The sequence below is a fragment of the Phodopus roborovskii genome, unplaced genomic scaffold (assembly GCF_943737965.1).
Source record: "Phodopus roborovskii unplaced genomic scaffold, PHOROB, whole genome shotgun sequence".
NCBI classification, from domain to species: domain Eukaryota; kingdom Metazoa; phylum Chordata; class Mammalia; order Rodentia; family Cricetidae; genus Phodopus; species Phodopus roborovskii.
The window spans coordinates 67,843,308-67,856,763 of NW_026126418.1; the positions used below are offsets into that span (position 1 = coordinate 67,843,308).

The 13,456-nt window shown below is 40.8% G+C and overlaps 1 pseudogene; it reads left to right on the forward strand.

Moving 5' to 3' along the window:
* Window positions 1-4,108: 4,108 nt before the first annotated feature.
* Window positions 4,109-5,095, forward strand: LOC127222132 (protein MAK16 homolog; annotated as a pseudogene).
* Window positions 5,096-13,456: the final 8,361 nt, after the last annotated feature.

Here is a 13,456-nt window from a genome sequence, read left to right on the forward strand (position 1 = left end):
TAGCACATGAAGCCCACCCGAGAAAATTCTGTACCAAGAAGCCATGCTTCAATCTGTTCCTTTGTGTTTATAATCCTTTCCCAAGCTCTCTTAGGATTTATGGTGATATAGTTGCCAAAAGTTGGGCATGATTTGGAGAAGGAGGTTTCTATTCTGCCTGCCCCTGCAGCAGTTTGAACCCAAAGAAACACAGAGGCTTCTGTTAATTATAAACTGTTTGGCCAATGGCTCAGGCTTCTTGTTGGCTATCTCTCTCTTAATTATTAACCCACTTCTATTAAACTATGTATTACCACGAGCCTGTGGCTTACCTGTAATGTTCCAGCATGTTGCTCCTTCGGTGAATACATGGCATCTCCCTGGTAGCTCCTCTCTGTCTTCCTCTTCCCATCATTCTCCTAGTCTGGTTCCTGGCCAATCAGCATTTATTCACCAGCCAATAAGAGAAACATATCTTCACAGCATACAGAAGGACATCATCCATCAAATACCTACCAACAAATCTAGCACTACAGAAAATACTAGAAGGAAAACTCCAACCTAAGGATCGGAGCTACATCCACAAAAAAACATAGACAATAGGACATCTCTCAACAGCAAAACCCAAAGAAGGGAAACACACACTATGACCACCACCACCAAAACCAAAAGTAATAGGAATCACTAGTCATTAATATCTCTTAATATCAATGGACTCAATTGACCAATACAAAGACACGGGCTAACAGAATGGATACAAAAACAGGATCTATCCTTCTGATGTATACAAGAAACACATGTCAACTTCACAGACAGACATTGTCTCAGAGTAAAGGGCTGGGAAAAGATTGTCCAATCAATTGGTCCTAAGAAGAAAGCCAGTGTAGCTGTCCTAATCTCTAACAAAGTACACCCCAAAATAAAATTAATCAAAAGAGATGGAGCACATTTCATGTTCATCAAAGGAAAATCCATCAAGATGAAGTCTCAATTCTGAACATCTATATATACCTCAGCACCCACATTTGTACAAGAAATATAACTAGGTGAGAGATCATTTACTACCACTTCATTCAATTGGTTCAGGCGGTGTCTGTGTCTCCAGGAGCCACTGATGCTGCAGGGGAGATGATTGGGGTTCAGGGATACAGTGGGACTTATAGATTACAGGGCCCAATGTGGAGGGGGTGGCAAGGCCTTCCTGCTTAACTGATCACTGGCTGGGTGGACACAAGATGTAAAGCAAAGGGTAATCAGACCACACTCCACAGTTCCAGAGAAGCAAAATAACAAGGACCCTAAGAGGGACATATGGATAACTCTGGAAAGGAGAAATAGATGGTATTTCCTAGGTAAGCTGGGGGTGGGGGACAGTAAAGTGAAGGGAAATGAGAACATGAAAAAATACGGTGCTTGAATTAAGGGAGTGATATGCTGGAAGAGTAAGGAAAGAGATATCTCAATACAGGGAAACATTAAGCTGTGAGGGAGAAATCTGATGCTAGGGAAAACCCCAGCTAAGATCCCTTGCAATTCTGAAGAGGGTACCTAATTGGCTTTCTCCTGTAATCAGATAGTGCCTACCCTAACTGTCATCATAGAATCTTTATCAAGTAACTGATGGAAGCAAATGCAAAGATCCATATCCAAGCACCAAGCCACACTACTAGAGTCCAGTCAATGAGAGGGGGGAATTATATAAGCAAGAGGGTCAAGATCATGATGGAAAAACCCACAGAGACAGTTGACCTGAACTTGGGGAGCTCACAGACTCTAGACTAACAGCTGGGGAGCCTTCATGGATGGATTCTGGCCACCAGCATGTGGGAAACAGTTTTGTACCCTGATTTGTTTGTGGAACCCATGGCAGTGAGACCAGAATCTATCTCTGGTGCATGACCTGACTTTTCAAAGCCCATTTCCTATGGTGGGATGCCTTGCTCGGCCTTGAAACAGGGAAGAGGGCTTGATCCTGCCTAAATTAAATGTGCCAGGATTTGTTGGCTCCCCATGGGAGGCCTTTCCCTTTCTAAGGAGTGGATTGTGGTGAGATGAGGGAGGTGGGGAGATGGGGAGAAGGGCCTGGGGGTACTGTGGTTGGTATGTAAAATGAATTTTTAAAAACATACATAAAAAAAGAAACATTACTAAAGCTTAAATCTCACATGAAACTTCACCCATGGATAGTGATAGACTTCAACACCCCACTCACACCAATGGACAGGTCTGTCAGAAACTTAACAGAAAAGCAAAGGAACTAACAAATGTCATTTATACAAATGGACTTAATAGACAGCTATAGAACATTTCACCAAAACACAAAAGGATATACCTTATTGTAACCTGAAAAATAAAAGGCTCAGAGAATGATAATGAGGTTCAAGCTTCAAGGTGAATATTGGAAAAGCAAAGCAGACAGCCACTGCCTCTCAACTCTAGCTCAGGCTGAATGAACTAATCCACACGCAAGCTTTTCACCAAGTCTCAAACTTCTGCACCTCCTCGGTGTGGCTGGAGAACAAATGCCTCTACTGAGACCTTGCTTCTGTCTTATATACTTTCCTAATGTTGGGATTAAAGGTGTCAGCTATAATTCTCTATTAGACTGATTCACTCTTGTGTAGATCTGGGTGGCCTTGGACTCACAGAGATCCATCTACCTCTTAATTCTAAGTCCTAGAATTAAAGTTGTGTACAACTACCTCCTAGCTTCTGGCTGCTGGGATTAGAGGTGTATGTCTGGTTTCTATATCTTGTGGCTGACTTTGCTTTCTGAATCCTCAGGCAAGCTTTAATAAATCAATATTAATATACAACCACTTATTGTCAGCACTTCATGGAACCTTTACTAAAATTGACCACATACTTGGTCACAAATAGCTCCATATATCTTATCAGACCGCCATAGATTAAAGTTAGAGTTCAACAACAACCAAAACTACAAAAAGCCTACAAGCTCATGGAAGCTGAGCAACTCTCAACCGAACTACCACTGGTTCAAGAAAGAAAAAACAAAAAAACTAAAGGCTTCCTAGAATTCAATGAAATTGAATCCTCACAGCACCCAAAATTATGGGACACAGTAAAGACAATGCTTGCTAAGAGGAAAAGCCACAGCGCTACATTAAGAAGTTGGAGAAATCTCACTCTAGTAACTTAATAGCACACCTGAAAGCTTTAGAAGAAAAAGAAGCAAACTTGCCAAGGAGGAGTAGATGGCAGGAAATAATCAAAGGGCTGAAATCAATAAAATAGAAACAAATAAAACAACAGAACCAACAATATAACTGCTACTGCTGTTATCAGAGCCTTGGGCCCACACCCATCTGGAGAGAGACCTGGGGGCAGCCCCAAATCATCCAGAACTGCAACTGTTGGCATCAGAGCCTTGTACCTGCAACCACTGGGAGAGGCCCTACCTACATTCACTGGAAGAAGACATTCAACAACATAAAGGGTTTCCTGGGGCTGCTTAGCTTGTAGTGACCCAATCAGGCAGGCCAAATCATCCAGAGTTTGCCAACATTGTAGTCTTTGCCCACCTATACCCACCAGAAGAGGTAAGTGTAGGCACTTCTCTGGCCCTTCTTCCCTGTCCTCTCCTTGGAGTTTCCTGGGTCTGCTCGGTGTGTAGTAGACACAACCTGGCAGGCCATACAATCCAGAGTCTGACGACATAGCAGTTTTAGCCAGCATACACACACGGAGAGAGGAGAGGAGAGGAGAGGAGAGGAGAGGAGAGGAGAGGAGAGGAGAGGAGAGGAGAGGAGAGGAGAGGGAGAGACGCCACACGACCCACTGGAAGAAGGGATGGGAAGATGGCAATATAAGAACACATTCAACAACAGAAAGACCTATATAACAACACCAGAGTCCAGGGGCTCTACACCATCAACACTTGAACATGCCAATGCAAATGAAGCAGACAAGAATGACCGTAAAAACAACTTTATGAAGATGATAGGCACCCTCAAAAAGGAAATGAGAAAATACCTTGAAGAAATGGAAGAAAAAAAACCAACAAAAAAATATAAGAAATGGAGGAAAAAGGCAAAACAAAAATTTCAAGAAATTAAAAAAACAAGGCTTTCCTGGTCTTGCCTAACGCGCGTGCTGACCTGCCACCAACATGCAGATGGACAATGTTACCTGGAATACACTGGGAAACAGTTTTGTTCTTTCAAAATAAGAACCAAGACTCATGGCTTTTGCAGAAATGAAAATAGTCTGACTGGGCTGTGCAATTGGTCATCCTGTCCTCTGGCAAATAGTCAGTATGCTACAATTAAAGAAGAGAAAGGACAGTGCTACTTGTATATGAAGGCTATAGAACGAGCAGCTTTTCCTCAGTGGCTCTGGGAACGGTTCCGACTTAATAAAAACTATGGCAAAGCACTGGAACAAACAGATGGAAATTTAATTTACTGGCCCCGCTTCATTCAGCACAAGTGCAAGATTACCCAGTACTTGATTCGAATTAGAAAACTTGCACTGAAGCGACAGAAGAAACTTGCTCCTTTGAGTAAGAAGGCTGAATGAAGGGAAAAAAGAAGAGAGGAAAAAGCATTAATAGCTGCCCAGAGAAGGAATTACTGGAAAGACTGAAACAAGATACGTATGGCGACATCTGCAACTCCCCATCCATGCCTGCGACAAGGCCCTAGAGAAACAGGAAGCAGAGAGTGACTCTGAAGATGAGGAAGAAGATGAGGAAGATGAAGAGGATGTGGGGGAAAGAGGGTTTGTAGAAGGATGAGGTAGATGAGAGTGACCTGAGTGACTCTGAGGACATGGATAAACTGGATGCTGGCAGAGACGAAGAACAGGATGAAGAATCCTCCAGTGAAGAAGAAAAGGCGCTTAAGGCCAAGCACAAAGGCAAAGCACCTTTGAAAGGACCTTTGCAGAAAAAAACGGGCCTATGTGGAAACAGAGTATGAGCAGGAGACAGAGCCCATGACCAAAACCAAAACCTCATGAGTTCCCTTCACATTTATCCCGAAAAAGTCAACACTTTCCACTGTGCTCTTTTGTGCTATAGTTCATACAGTATTTATATTGTTAATATTTATTTCACTTCAGTGGAGCAAAAATCTGGAGTGGCTGGAGATTCTCAATTGTAGAATATTTTTCTAATGTGCTGTAACAGCTTGAGCCCAAGGGGCCTATCAGGTGAGTTCCTGAGACTGGAATGACATTTTGCCTGTAAATATTTCTAAATTACGAGTGCTAAACTCTCCTCTCCCCAGTTTTACTTAGAAATGTCATTACTTCTGTTTAGCTTTTCAAGACAAGGTTTCTCTCTGTAGCCCGGGCTCTCCTGGAACTCTTTCTATACAGATCAGCCTAGCCTCAAACTCAGACCATTGTGCCTCTGCCTGCTAAGTGCTGGGATTTAAGGTGTGCCACCACCACCAAGTTTCAGTTTCTTCTTTATTTTCTTTCTTGTTCAGTTTCTCTCATAAGGATAAACTGAAGGAAACAAATTTCCAACTTACAATCTTTAGTATAAAAATAGATTCTTCTGTAACTGTCCATATGATCTGGGATAGGAAAAGCACCCATCTAAGTGTTATCACAGGAAACAGCTGCAGAGCTCTACTGCACTTTCCTGATGCAGCTCACCACTGTGCTGTCCTCATAGGATAGGACAATTTTAGACAGAAGACTCTGAAACATGAAACCAAACAGGCATTCATTTTTATAAGACCTGTTTTCCCCACTGTTTTTTCCCACATACTCAATGAGAGTGCATGGCATTAAGAGAAAGTGCCTCCATCAGAACAGGCATTAGCTAAAACCTATCGTGTGCTTGTAAGTAATCCATTGGCTCTCAAGAGCCTGCTTCATCTTAGACAAAACAACTCAAGCTGGACCAGAAAACTGTACAAAGTAGAGAGCAGCAATGGAATGTTTTAATAAACTGAAAAAATAACAAATTATACTGTAGCTGTACATATTTTGGGGCATGAATTTCTTCTCAGATTCCTTTAATCTTTAGAGATTTCTAACTGTGGTAAAAAATGGAAATTTGTCTTTTAATTATATATAAATAAATACACATTATAGACACAAATAAAAAAAAGAAAACAACAAAAGCCAAGAAAAAACAACCAAACAAGTGAACGAAACAATGCAAAAAGTTCAAGGCTTGAAAGCTGAAATAGAAACAACAAAATGGGCCGCTCTGGTTGAGCATTGGGACAGAGGGTGGAGCCAACAGTCCACCCTACTTCAGAGACTTCTCTGAGCAACTCTGAACAAAGGAGACCTGACTATCCATGCGGGACCACCTGTAATTTCCACGGGCTTGGTCTCTGACCCCACCTCCAGTCCTCTGCTGGAGTCCCGGGCCCCTCCCAGAGATCTGCCTATCTCTGCTCTGCGGGTCTACTCTGAGTTCCTGTGGGCAAGATACTTGACCCCCAAATCCTGGCCTCTGCCAAAGAAAGAGGTCTCAGCTGGAGAGCGCCAGTTTCCAATGAGATCCCACTACCCTGCAAAACCTTCTCAAGTTCCAGCTCTGCCCTTGCCCTCTTCCACCAGCTATTGGCCAGAGCTATTGGCCAGAGGACCACTGTGAGTACCTGCTGGCATCTTCTTCTGGATCCTCATCCTTGATCCCATCCCTGGATCCCTGTCTGCGGAGAAACCTCCTAGAGAGCTTGGACCACACAGAGCTACAGATTTTGAATCTCAGACCCACATAAGCCCATCGGGGAAGTACCATAGAGAGAGGGGAAAGACCCCACCAACACCTACTGGAAGAAGCTATGGGAAGAAGGCAATACAAGAGAACACTTAACAACAGAAAGACAAACATGACACCACCAGAATCTAGGGAATCTACACCAACTAGAACGGAACACAACAACAAAGCAGAGGAAGTAGAAGGGTACGACTTAAAAATTACCATCATAAAAATGATAGAGGCCCTCAAAGAAGATGTGAGAAAATCCCTTAAAGAAATAGAGGAAAAAACAAACAAAAAGGTGGAAGAAATGAACAAATTCCTTAAGGAAAGTACAGAAAGCCAAGAAAAAACAATTAAGCAGGTGAAGGAAACAGTTCAAGACTTAAAAACTGAAATAGAGAAAATAAAGGCAACACAAACGGAAGGAATGCTGGAAATTGAAAAGCTGGGCAAAAAATCAGCAACTACGGACACAAGCATAACCAATAGAATTCAAGAGATGGAAGAGAGAATCTCAGGCGCAGAAGATAAATTAGAAGAAATAGATTCATCGACCAAAGAAAATCATAAATCCAACAAATCCTTAACACAAAACATCCAGGAAATGTGGGACACCATGAAAAGGCCAAACCTAAGAATAATAGGCATAGAGGAAGGTGAGGAAGCCCAGATCAAAGGTGCCGAGAACATATTCAACAAAATCATCGAGGAAAACTTTCCAAATCTGAAGAAGGACATGCCCATGAAAGTACAAGAAGCATACCGAACCCCAAATAGGCTGGACCAAAGAAAAAAGACCCCTCGGCATATAATAATCAAAACACCTAGCATACAGAATAAAGAAAGAATATTAAGAGCAGCAAAGGAAAAAGGACAGGTAACATATAAAGGCAGGCCTATCAAAATTACACCTGACTTCTCCATGGAAACCCTCAAGGCCAGAAGGTCCTGGATAGATGTTCTAAAAGTATTAAGAGAACACGGATGTCAGCCTAGGCTACTATATCCAGCAAAACTCTCAATCACTATAGATGGAGAGAACAAGATATTTAATGACAAAACCAGATTTTCACAATATGTATCTACAAATCCAGCCCTACAGAAAGTATTGGAAGGAAAACTCCAACCCAAGTTGAAGGACAAGTTACTGGGGGAAAGGATTTCTATTTTTGTTTCCACAGAAAATGAAAAGATGTGGATTCCTTCCAGACTAATGTGGATTGATCATGCCAGACCACCTGAAACAGAGTATAAGGTGATCCTACATTCAAAACAGCTGGACAAAGCAGCCCTACAGACTACAGCCAGGATTTCTGAATCTTCTTCGAATCCCCCATGACAGCACCCCTTACCAGCAGGAAGTAGTTTGGAAAGAACTAATATTCCCAAATATTGTGTATAAATGTTTGTTTTCATTTAATTGGACTTTGTTATATAAAATAAAATTTAAAAAAAATGACAGTTATGATGGCCTCTTGCTCCCACGGCCACAGTGTAGTCCCTTCCCTGCCTTCCCTGCCACAGTGGAATGCACTTCCCCAAATCATGAGTCAGAATAAACCTTTTTTCCCATCAAAAAAAAAAAAAAAGAAAAGAAAGAAAGAAACAACAAAATGAAGGAATGCAAGAAATAGAAAAGCTGAGTAAAGGGTCAGGAAATACAGATGCAAGCATGACCAACAGAATACAAGAGATGTAAGGGAGAATCTCAGGTGTTGAAGATTCACTAGAGAAAATAGATTCATCAACCAAACAAAATCTTAAGTCCAACAAATCTCTAACACAAAATATCCAGGAAATATTGTGCACAGTGAAAAGGCCAAACCTAAGTATAATAGGTATAGAAGATGGTAAAGAACCCCAGCTCAAGGGTACAGAAAACATTCAACAAAATCATAGAAGAAAACTTTCCCAACTTATGAAAGTACAAGAAGCTTACAGAACATCAAATAGAATGGACCACAAAAAAAGTTCCTTCACTACATAATAATCAAAACACCAAAATAAAGAAAGAATATTAAGAGCAGCAAAGGAAAAAAGCCAAGTAACATATAAAGACAAGCCTATCAGAATTACACCTGACAGCCAGAGGGTCATGGATAGATGTTTTACAAATGCTAAGGGACCATAGATCCCAGCCCAGACTAGTATATCCAGCAAAGATTTCAATCACTATAGATGAAAAAACAAGATTTCTATGACAAAACCAGATTTAAACAATACATATCATCAAATCCTGCCATACAGAAAGTTCTGGAAGGAAAACTCCAACCCAAGGAAGTTAACTACCCTCACAAAAACATAGGCAATAGTTAAGTCCATTTTACCAAAAACCAAAAGGAAAAATGGGAGAAATCCACACACAATACCAAAAACAACAACAAATCCAAAACAAACAAGAATTAACAACCCATAGTCATTAATGTCTCTCAATAGCAATGGTCTTAACTCACCTATAAAAAGACAAAAAATGGATATGAAGACAGAAACGGTCCTTCTTCTGCATAAAAGAAACATACCTCAACTGCTACATACAAGAAACATACCTCAACTTCAAAGACAGGAGTTACCTCAGAGTAAAGGGTTGGAAAAAGATGGTTGGAAAAAGATTTTTCAACCAGATGGACTTATGAGACAAGCTGGTGTAGTTATCATAATATCTAAGAAATTAGATTTAAAACTAAAATTCATCAAAAGAGATGAAGAAGGGCATTTCATATTCACCACAGAAAAAGTACATCAAGATTAAGTCTTAATTCTGAACATCTATGCACAAAATACAAAGTCACCCACATGCATAAAAGAAACATTATGAAAACTCAAATTATGCATAAAACCCCATACACTAATAGTGGGAGACTTCAGTGCCCCACTCTCATCACTGGACAGTACCACCTGACAAAAATTTAACAAAGAAACAAAGGGACTAACAGAAGTTATGATCCAATTGGGTTTAACAGACATCTATAGAACATTCTATCCAAAAACAAAAGAATTTACCTTCTTCTCAGTGCCACATAGAACCTTCTCTATAATCAGTCACATACTTAGCAACAAAGCAAACCTCAACAGATACAAAAAATTGGATTAACCCCCAAATCTTATCTGATCACTATGGCTTAACATTAGAATTCAACTATATAGTTCTTTTTGGACTCCACAACCAAACTAACATAAATTTCCATCCAAGTCATGAGGTCTCTGCAACCAACAAGATTTATAATGCCTCATGCAGTCTCAGAGAGCTGTTCCATGTAGATAGATCAGCATATACATAACCTGTCATGTCATTTTTTTTTCCTTGGTCTCTTTTTTATGTCTGCACCCAAGATTTTCGGGAGGCATCCTCATGTCAAATCTAATCTTCATTAATTTTGAAAAAAAAAATCCATAGCTTATTATTTCCTGTAGAAACAAAAACGTAACCTCTCCTCCAATACAACCCATTTCTTGACTCTGAAGTTAAGACATCCTTAAAATATACAGGATGGTTTAATTTTTAAATTACTTATTTAATTTTTTCTTCAGTACCTAAGTACATTTTTAAGAATATTATATCTGTTTAGAGGTTTTTTTTCAATCTGGACCTGACTTTATTTCACATCTTCAGACTTCTCTGAGCATGTGACTCACACCTTAACCAGCTGGCTGTGTACCAAGAATGATCAGACATGAAGGGGTAGTTGCAAGCAAAGGGACTGTGCGCTGGGCTCAGGGAAAATACTGCAAACCCCTTCTGTGGGTCTGCAGGCTTCTTGCAGCTCTGCTTATCACTTGGCACTGGCATTAGTTCTGTCCCCTTGGCTACAATAGGCACCAGCTATGCCTAACCATTCCACCTGTGCCTATTCACTATTTCTCTTCTAAAAGGGCCCTGCCCAATTCCAATCTCTCTCTCTCTCTCTCTCTCTCTCTCTCTCTCTCTCTCTCTCTCTCTCTCTCATGAGTGAGGTAGCCCAGACTCAGAAAGATAAACATTCACTTATAAGTGGATATTAGCAATAAAATGAAGGACAACCACAGTCCCAGAGAAGCTAAGTAACAAGAAGGGTTCAATGGGAGACACCCAGATCTCCCTGATAAGGGGAAATAGAATAGACATCCGGTGTGGAAGAGGAGGGGTCAGGTAGAGGGAGGATGAAGTAAAGACAGAGTTTCTGTTCCGCCTGGTCCCTCTGCCCTTCAGCCCCAAATAAACACACAGAAACTTTTATAGTAATTTATGAACTGTTTGATCTATGGCTCAGGCTTCTTATTGGCTAGTTCTCTTTTAATTATTAACCCATTTATATTAATCTAATTATTTCCACATGGTCTCATCTTACCAGAGAAGGGTCCATCCAGCATCTTATCTTCCCAAAACCTACAAGGTACCTCCCTTTGGTGGTTTCTCCCTTTCTTCCCTCTCCCCAGAATTCTCCTTTCCTGGTAACCCCTCCTATACTCCCTGCCTGACTACTGGACAATCAGTGTTTTATCCATCAACCAATAAGAGAAACATATATACAGAAGGGCATTTCCCCCATCAATGGAGGGAGAGAGTACAGGGAGAAACAATTGGAGCTGCATGGGCATCTCTGGGATGAACTTGAAACCTAGCACAATAGAAATTCCCTGGAATCTACAAAGGGACCCTCTTTCTCTCTTTCTCCTAACTCCCTCTCCACTTACTGCCCTGCCCCTGCTCTGAATATGCTCAGGAGATCTTGTTCCTTTCCCCTTCTCTGAGGGACCTTGTATGAATCTCTTAGGTTCCTCCTTATATCCTTGTATCCTAGTTTCTCTGGCGATGGGAATTATAGGCTGGTGATCCTTTACTCTATGTCTAAAATCCATATATGATTGAGTACATACCATATTCCTCTTTTTGTGACTGGGTTACCATCCATTTGCCTACAAATTTAAAGATTCTACTGTTTATTTTCTGCTGAGTAGAATTCCATTGTGTAGATGTGCCACATCCTCTTTATCCATTCTTCAGTTGGGGGCACCTAGGTTGCTTCCAGGTACTTGCTATTACAAATAATGCTGCTATGAACATAATTGAACAGATGTCTTTGTTGCATGGATGTGGATCATTTAGGTATATGCCTAAGAGTGAGTCGTGTAGTAGACTGATTCTCATTTTCCTCAGGAACCGCCACACTGATCTCCAAAATGGCTGTACATGTTTGCACTCCCACCAGCAGTGGAGGAGTGTTCCCTTTCTCCACATCCTCTCAAGCATACACTGTTATTGGTATATAAATAAAAATTACACCCTGAAGATTCACAAGAATTAGGCACTAGATGTTAAACAATAACTGACCATAAAAATTTATTAACCTGATATTGGATATATGCCATTAGCCTTGGATGATTTGTGCATTACTGTGCCAAGTGACAATGATGTTATCTATTTTTATCTGTGATTGCTTCACTAAACACATCTTCTAAGAATTATATATATATATATATATATATATATATATATATATATATACATACATACACATATATATAGTCACATTCTATTTTCAAGTGAATGATTACAATGAATACAAAATAAACATTTTTTAAAAAGCATGTTTTCCATATCCCTTAAGTGATTAAACATTTAATGTATTACAGGTGAAAAACACATTATCCCAAGAAGCCACATACATTCATACCCAAGTAACTTGTTATGTATTAATATTGTGGGCAAGCAAGGTATTCTTCTCAGTTTGTTCTTTTACTGGCAATTTGCAGTTACAAAGAAAGGACAAATTGCTTTATTACTTATCTTTAAAGGTAATCTTTTTTTTCTTCATTTATTATTATTATTAGTTTTACATATTCATCCCAGTTCCCTCTCCCTTCCAGCCTCTCTTGCCCTCTCCTGATCCCCTTTTTCCCATCCCATTTCCCACCCACTTCCCAGGGAAGGTGAGGCCTTCCAGGAGGGATCATCAAAAACTTCAAGTATTTGGGTAGGACCTAGGCTCTCCCTCATGTCTCTAGGCTAAGGAAGTATCCCTCCATGGGGAATGTGCTCCAGAAGACCTTTCCTTCACCAGGGATACAACTTGGTTCCACTGCCAGGTCTGATAGACTGCCCAGACCTTCTAACTGAGACCCATGTTCAGGGGATCTGAGTTGGTACAATGCTAGATTCCCAGCTATCAATGTGGGGGGTCATGAGCTGTCTCTGTGGGTTTCTGTAGCCTGGTCTTGACCCCTTTGCTCATCACTCCTCCCTCTCTGCAACTGGATTCCAAGAGTTTGGTTCAGTGTTTAGCTGTGGGTGTCTGCTTCTGTTTCCATCAGCTACTAGATGAGGGCTCTAGAATGGCAGATAGGGTAGGCATCAATCTCACTATCAGGGAAGGGCATTTAAGGTAGTCTCTACATTAATGCTTAGAGTGTTAGTTGGGGTCATCCTTGTAGGTCTCTGGACATTTCCCTAGTGCCAGTTTTCTCTTCAAACCTATAATGGCTCCCTCTATTATAGTATCTCTTTCCTTGAGTTCCTATATTCCTCCCCCAATTCAATCTTCTTCCCTCCTCTTCTCCCCTTCTCTTTCTCCTAACTCCCTCTCCACTCACTGCCCCCCCCCCGGGCCTGGCTCCCAATATACTCAGGAGATCTTGTTCCTTTCCCCTTCTGTAGGGGACATTGTATGTCTCTCTTAGGGTCCTCCTTATATCCTAGCTTCTCTGGCAGTGTGAATTGTAGGCTGATGATCCTCTTGAAAGGCAATGTTATAAGGAATCATAAATGTAAACTTTTACATATGAAAAAGAATCAGTCGGTTCTACTTT